This window comes from Myxocyprinus asiaticus, chromosome 1 (genome assembly GCF_019703515.2).
Source record: "Myxocyprinus asiaticus isolate MX2 ecotype Aquarium Trade chromosome 1, UBuf_Myxa_2, whole genome shotgun sequence".
NCBI lineage: Eukaryota > Metazoa > Chordata > Actinopteri > Cypriniformes > Catostomidae > Myxocyprinus > Myxocyprinus asiaticus.
The window spans coordinates 23,004,717-23,011,423 of NC_059344.1; positions in this window are offsets into that span (position 1 = coordinate 23,004,717).

A 6,707-nucleotide genomic window follows, 5' to 3' on the forward strand; every position below is an offset into this window, starting at 1 on the left:
TATATTTATTTTGATGCAGAATATCAGGATATGTTTTCAACTCATTTTAATTATGGCTAAATGTATTTAAGTTTTTAACCACATGCAACCATGCAACCACAGGAGACTTGTTTGATGATTTGTAAAGTGATCATATTTGTTTGTTCTCACTATCTGACATCATGATGAGTCATGATTATGCTCAAGCCTTTGTGTATATACAATGTTCAAAGGAATAGTTCACCAAAACCAATAATTTTCTCATCATTTATTACCCTTTTGCCATCTCAAGCTTTCTTTCAGACTTTCTTTATTCTGCGGAAAATGGAGACTCTTTTGAAGGACATATGATGTGTTTTTGTTCCCATACAATTCAAGTCAATGGGGTCCAAAACTTTCAAGCTTCAAAAAGGACATAAAGGCAGCATAATTATATTATGCATAATCCATGACTTGAGTGGTTAAATCCATGTCTTCTGAAGTGATATGATCTTTTTTGGGTGAGAAACAGACTAAAATGTTACTCCTTTTTCACTATAAATTGGTGTGTTCATGAGAGAAGCTCGATTACACTTCCTTGAGCTTGATGCATGCGCAGAGCACGTGTAAAGCACATGCATATATATACATAGGAGACTATAATTTGGGTCTGTTTCTCACCCAAAACTGATCGTATCATGGATTAAAATACATGGATTAAATCACTTGAGTCATATGGATTACCTTTGAGCTGCTTTTGTCTTTTCTGGAGCTTGAAAGTTTTGGACCCCACTGACTTACATTGTTCGGACGAAAATGAAAAGAAAAAAGAAAATAATTTTTTATTTGTGCTCCACAGCAGAAAGATTGAGATGACATAAGTGTGATTAAATGATGAGGGAATTATAATATTTGGATGAACTATCCCTTTAATTAACAGTATTGTAAAATGACCACATATTGTGTGTCCTCAGTGATTACTGTATGTTTTCCACTAATACGCAGCAAAATGGAGACACGCACATATATCATGTCTTTCAACTGGAAAGGTGAAAAGTACAGTCACAGAACACAGTTCAACAAACAACAACAGCTTTATCCAATCTATGCCAGATGTGTTGACCAGTGCATTTACTTCAAAGAGCTGCCTTAGCACATAATGGCCCACAAACAACACAATATTCTCATTTTTGCATTGGAGGCTGGCATTAATGGTTTTGTTTTTCAATAATTATCACATGCTGTTTAGTTATTAACACCATCCAAGTATGCTCTAAGAGTGGTATGGAAGTGTATGTCTATAAGTTGTTACCAGCAATGCCTCACACACAGGGTTGGGGAGTAACGGAATACATGTAATGGGATTACATATTTAAAATACAAAATATAAGTAACTGTATTCCACTACAGTTACAATTTAAATCATTGGTAATTAGAATACAGTTACATTCAAAAAGTATTTTGATTACTGAAGAGATTACTTTGCATTTTATTGTCATTTGTTTCATTTAATATTTAGTCCTTTCAGATTGAAAACATTTATACATATAAATGATGTGATCCAAAGTGCATTTGAACAGCGGTGAAACACTTTCTTATGATGTGTTACATTCATACGAGCAGACAGAGAAGTAAGTTTGAAGTAAGTTTGGAGCAGAAGAAATAGAAATAAACCTTGTGTAAACTGTCAGCTTTACGCTAAGCTAAAATGCTATTTCTAGCCATTTTACATGCACGTTACCAGACACGATCATGTTTTTATCAAGAAAAAAACGTTACTGACCTTGAGTAACCAAACGGAATATGTTACAAATTACATTTTACAGCATGTATTCTGTAATCTGTAGTGGAATACATTTCAAAAGTATCCCTCCCAACCCTGCTCACAGTTAGGGTTAGGTTTAAACTAGTATTAACCTAGCCCTAATACTCAAAACTCCATGAGGGGTTTGAGTTAGGGGTAGGTTAGGGTTAGGGTTACACTTAGGATAAAAGTAGGGTTAACCCTAGCCCTAACACTCAAATGAGTGGTTAATGCTTCAATCCCTGTAAGACCCCATTTACACCTGGTATTAAAATCGGATTAAGATTAAGTTTTGCGTGACCCGATCACATGTGGTCAGTGCTAAATATAAGTCTAAACGGGGTCTAAAATGTTTTGTGATCAGATCACAACAACCACATATGAGCAGTGGTGATTTCTCAGGGCCAGCAAAGCCTTCTCTGTGGGCATAACATGCCTAATAAATAAATATTTTTTCATCCTTTCATTCTCATTTACCTTTTTGCCTATGTATTTTTAATCGCTTTCCACTCCTAATTCATCTACAAACGAATAGCAAAAAACAAAACGTTTATCCAGTCAGAATTTATTCCTCAATGCTAACAAGCAAAGTGTGACAACTGTTTCACAAATCGCATGCCTGAAGCCGTGCTCCTTAGCCGAAGCAGCACGTGAGCCTGAGCTGCACCCCGTCAGGCCTTCAGAATTTCCACAGAATCCCTCAACAGTGCAAATGAATGAGCAACTGAAGTCAGATTGTCAGATTCATCAGCCAATCAGATTGATTTATTTGTTCTTGGTGGGTGTGGTCTTTCATTCCAGGCCTTCTAGCTGGGCTTGAGTGATGCAATTACACTTTAAGTGACGTAATTTGAAAGCGAAGCGCGCGAGATCTTGCTGACAAGTCGGCTGTCACTGCTGTTATTGCCATTAAGAAAGAGATCCTTATGGATTTACAAACCTGAGATGTTCTGCATGATCGTGCAATTGATTAATTAAACAGGAAAGGAGGGCTGATTTTCACTTCAAGCAAATTGGCAAGTGCTTTTTGCATTGTTATAGCAACATCAGGAGTTTTCTAAGTGTAAATTAGGCTGCTTGAGCATTCAGTGTCGGATCAAGTTTTGAAAAATAACCGTGTACCCTGACGAAACAAAATTTATTGCAAGCATTTTCTTGGTATTAGACCTCATTGGTTCTGGCTTTCGTGCATGAACGTGTTTTTAAAATGTCAATTGGTATTATTAGTTGACTGCCACGTAATGTATGATGGGCATATGGTGTCTTATTCATTGTGAAACTGTTTTTTTAATGGCATGAATCGCACTGAAGGCCTAGACTTAAAATGCACGGGCCGCGGCAGCATATGAGTGTGGTCAAAAACGCATGTGACCACATCACATTTGAGCTGTAAATGCTAATCCGTCCTGAATGCGTCCTGCACAGCAGTGAAGCATCAACCCTCATCTGTCAATCAACCGCTGTGCTAAAACAGAAATGTAAACATTGCTGGTTACGAGCGGCTTTAAAAGGAAATAATCATCCAATCGGAACATTTTAAAAAGCAGATACATACACAAACACAAGAACTACACGAATCTTCTTCAGTGTGTTTGATATCAACATAGAGGAGATGTACGAACATCTGAAACTCCTTCAATACAGGTAAACTACACTAAAATAAATGTTGCGTTTGTCTGTGTGTTACATTCATATGAGCAAACAGAGAAGTAAGTTTGAAGTAAGTTTAGAGCAGAAGAAATAGAAATAAACCTTGTGTAAATTGTCAGCTTTACGCTAAGCTAAAATACTATTTCTAGCCATTTTACATGCACGTTACCAGGCAGGATCATATTTTTTTATCAAGAAAATTCACGTTGGATAATTCCTTTTTTTCTAGTAAGACCTTTGATATTAGGGCAAAAATCGTATTCTTGATAATAATTTTTGTATTGTTTTTCTTTAAAAATATCTAAAAATCCTTAAAACAAGATCAGTTTGATTAATCTTGTTTTAGAAACAACACTGCATAAGATATTTAGGTTTTTCAGAGAATGTATTTTTAAAATGTGTATTTTGTTAAAAAATATGTTGTAAAGAGGAGGCGAGAAGCAGCTTTCCTGGTTCAGGTAAGGATTTATTTTTCTCTTTGCAATATTGAACTTTAATCACACACCGCTTCATCAAAATAAAACTCTCATCATCACAAAACTCTTGCTTCCTGTTCGGCTCTGTGGTGCCCAGGCTCTCTCTCTTTTTCTACTTGCGGTGTGGCTCTATTTATCTGCTCTCCCCATGCTTACTGAAATTAGAGACAGGTGTTAGACATAATTTAGCTCAGGTGTAAGCGCCCTTACCGCTTTCTCTCTCTCCGGAGAGATGCTTGACCATGCCCCCGCTGCCACATATGTGTATTTGAGTTCCCCTTCTGTCACTCACTCGATGTTGTGTCGATGTAGTGACACTAGGGGTCGCTCCTGGGAGCCCCAAACACTTCCAATCTTTGAGGAAAGGCCAATGAGAATTGGCGAGTGGAATTTGCATGCCACTCCCCTGGACATACGGGTATAAAAGGAGCTGGCTCGCAACCACTCATTCAGATTTTTTCTTCGGAGCCAAGCGGTTGTGTGTCAGCGAGCTGAATTCCACTGCCGGTCCGAGTTGAGACCAGCTCACCTTACGGCCAGCCTAACATCTCTCTCGGGGCTTGTGAGCAGGATGAGTCCTTGATCGCTGTGTTGGAGAGCACACTGGCGATGTCGGATGCCGAGGACTTGACTGGGCTGTGACCTTCGTGTCTGCCCGCCCAGTCTGAGGCCGATGCAGAGTTGACCACCATGCTTGCCCGAGCCGCTGCGAGTTTCGGGTTGGACTGGAACTCTCCACCCTCCCCTGAGCCCTCGCGGCTAGATGACTGGTTCTTGGGCTCGGGGCGCACTCACTGCCACGTCCCCCCGCAGTCCCCTTCTTCCCGGAAGTGCACGATGAGTTGACGAGGTCCTGGAGGGCAACTTTTTCTCGACTTCCCAGCTCGTCTACTCTCACTACCCTCGACGGCGGGGCGGCCCATGGGTACGTGGAGATCCCTCAGGTGGATAAGGCAGTTGTGTTGCATCTCCGCCCGCAAAATGACGCCACCTGGTGGGATCGTCTGGCACTCCCCTCCAGGGCCTGTAGGACTACGTCGTCTCTGGCGATTAAAGCCTACAGTGCCGCTGGACAGGCCGCCTCCACCCTGCATGCCATGGCCCTCCGGCAAGTACACCAGGCCAAGGAACTGAAAGAGCTGCACGTGGGTAGTCCTGATCCCGATGTGATGCAGGAGTTGCGCTCAGCGACCGACCTCACCCTCCGGGCGACGAAGGTCACGGCACAAGCACTCGGGCAGGCGATGTCCACCTTGGTGGTCCGGGAGTGCCATCTGTGGAGACTCCACCCCCAGGTGGTCCAGCTGATTTGGAGTCGATTCGGCAAAGCACAGACAGACCTGTTCGCTTCCTGGGAATCCTCCCACTGCCCGCTCTGGTATTCCCTGACGGGAGTCTCCCTCGGGACAGATGCGCTGGCACACAGTTGGCCCAGGGGGCTGCGCAAATACGCATTCCCCCAGTGAGCCTATTTGCACAGACCCTGTGCAAGGTCAGGGAGGACGAGGAACAGGTCACCCTTGTGGCACCATACTGGCCCACTCAGACTTGGTTCTCGGATCTCATGCTCCTCGTGACAGCCCCTCACTGGCAGATTCCCCTGAGGAAGGACCTCCTCTCTCAGGGACGGGGCACCATCTGGCACCTGTGCCCAGACCTCTGGAACCTCCACATCTGGCCCTTGGATGGGATGTGGAAGACCTAAGTGGCCTACCACCAGCAGTGGTAGACACGATCACTCAGGCCAGGGCTCCCTCTGCGAGGCAGCTTTATGCCCTGAAGTGGCATTTGTTCACGAGCTGGTGTTCTTCCTGAGGTGAAGACCCCCAGAGATGCGCAGTCGGGTCAGTGCTTTCCTTCCTGCAGGAGAGGCTGGAGGGGTGGCTGTCCCCCTCCACCCTGAAGGTGTATGTGGCTGCCATAGCGGCACACCACGACGCAGTGGATGGTAAGTCCTTAGGGAAGCACGACCTGATCATCAGGTTCCTGAGAGGCGCCCGGAGGCTGAATCCACCTAGGCCACGCCTCTTTCCCTCATGAGATCTCTCCGTGATCCTCCTGGGCCTTCGGAGAGCCCCGTTTGAGCCGCTAGAGTCAGTCGAGCTGAAAGCCCTCTCTTTGAAGATGGCCCTCCTGATTGTGCTCACCTCCATCAAGAGGGTTGGGGACCTGCAGGCGTTCTCTGTCAGCGATACCTGCCTGGAGTTCGGTCCGGTAGACTCTCACGTGGTCCTGAGACCCCGGCCGGGCTATGTGCCCAAGGTTCCCACGACCCTGTGTCCCTCTTGCCACAATGCGGTACTATCCGCTGAAATGGCCGGGACCTTGTCTCAGCTCCTTAGCACAAAACCTGAATGAGTGGTTGTGAGCCAGCTCCTTTTATACCCGTATGTTTGGGGGAGTGGCATGCAAATTCCACTCGCCAATTCTCATTGGCCTTTTCTCAAAGACTGGAGGTGTTTGGGGCTCCCAGGACCGACCCCTAGTGTCACTACATCGACACAACATCTCATTCCCTCTATCAGGGAACGGAGGTTACAACAGTAACCGAGACGTTTTTATAGACATAAAAAGTGAAAAAATCTACCAGTGCTGAAGAAGTAATCCAAATTATTTAGAATACGTTACTGACTTTGAGTAATCTAATGAAATACATTACAAATTACATTTTACAGCATGTATTCTGTAATCTGTAGTGGAATACATTTCAAAAGTAACCTTCCCAACCCTGCAAACAGCTATATTACACACTAAAGGAAAGGTAAAATCCAAAAAGCATAATAGGGCCAGGGGTTAAATTGGGCCAGTATGATCCGGAA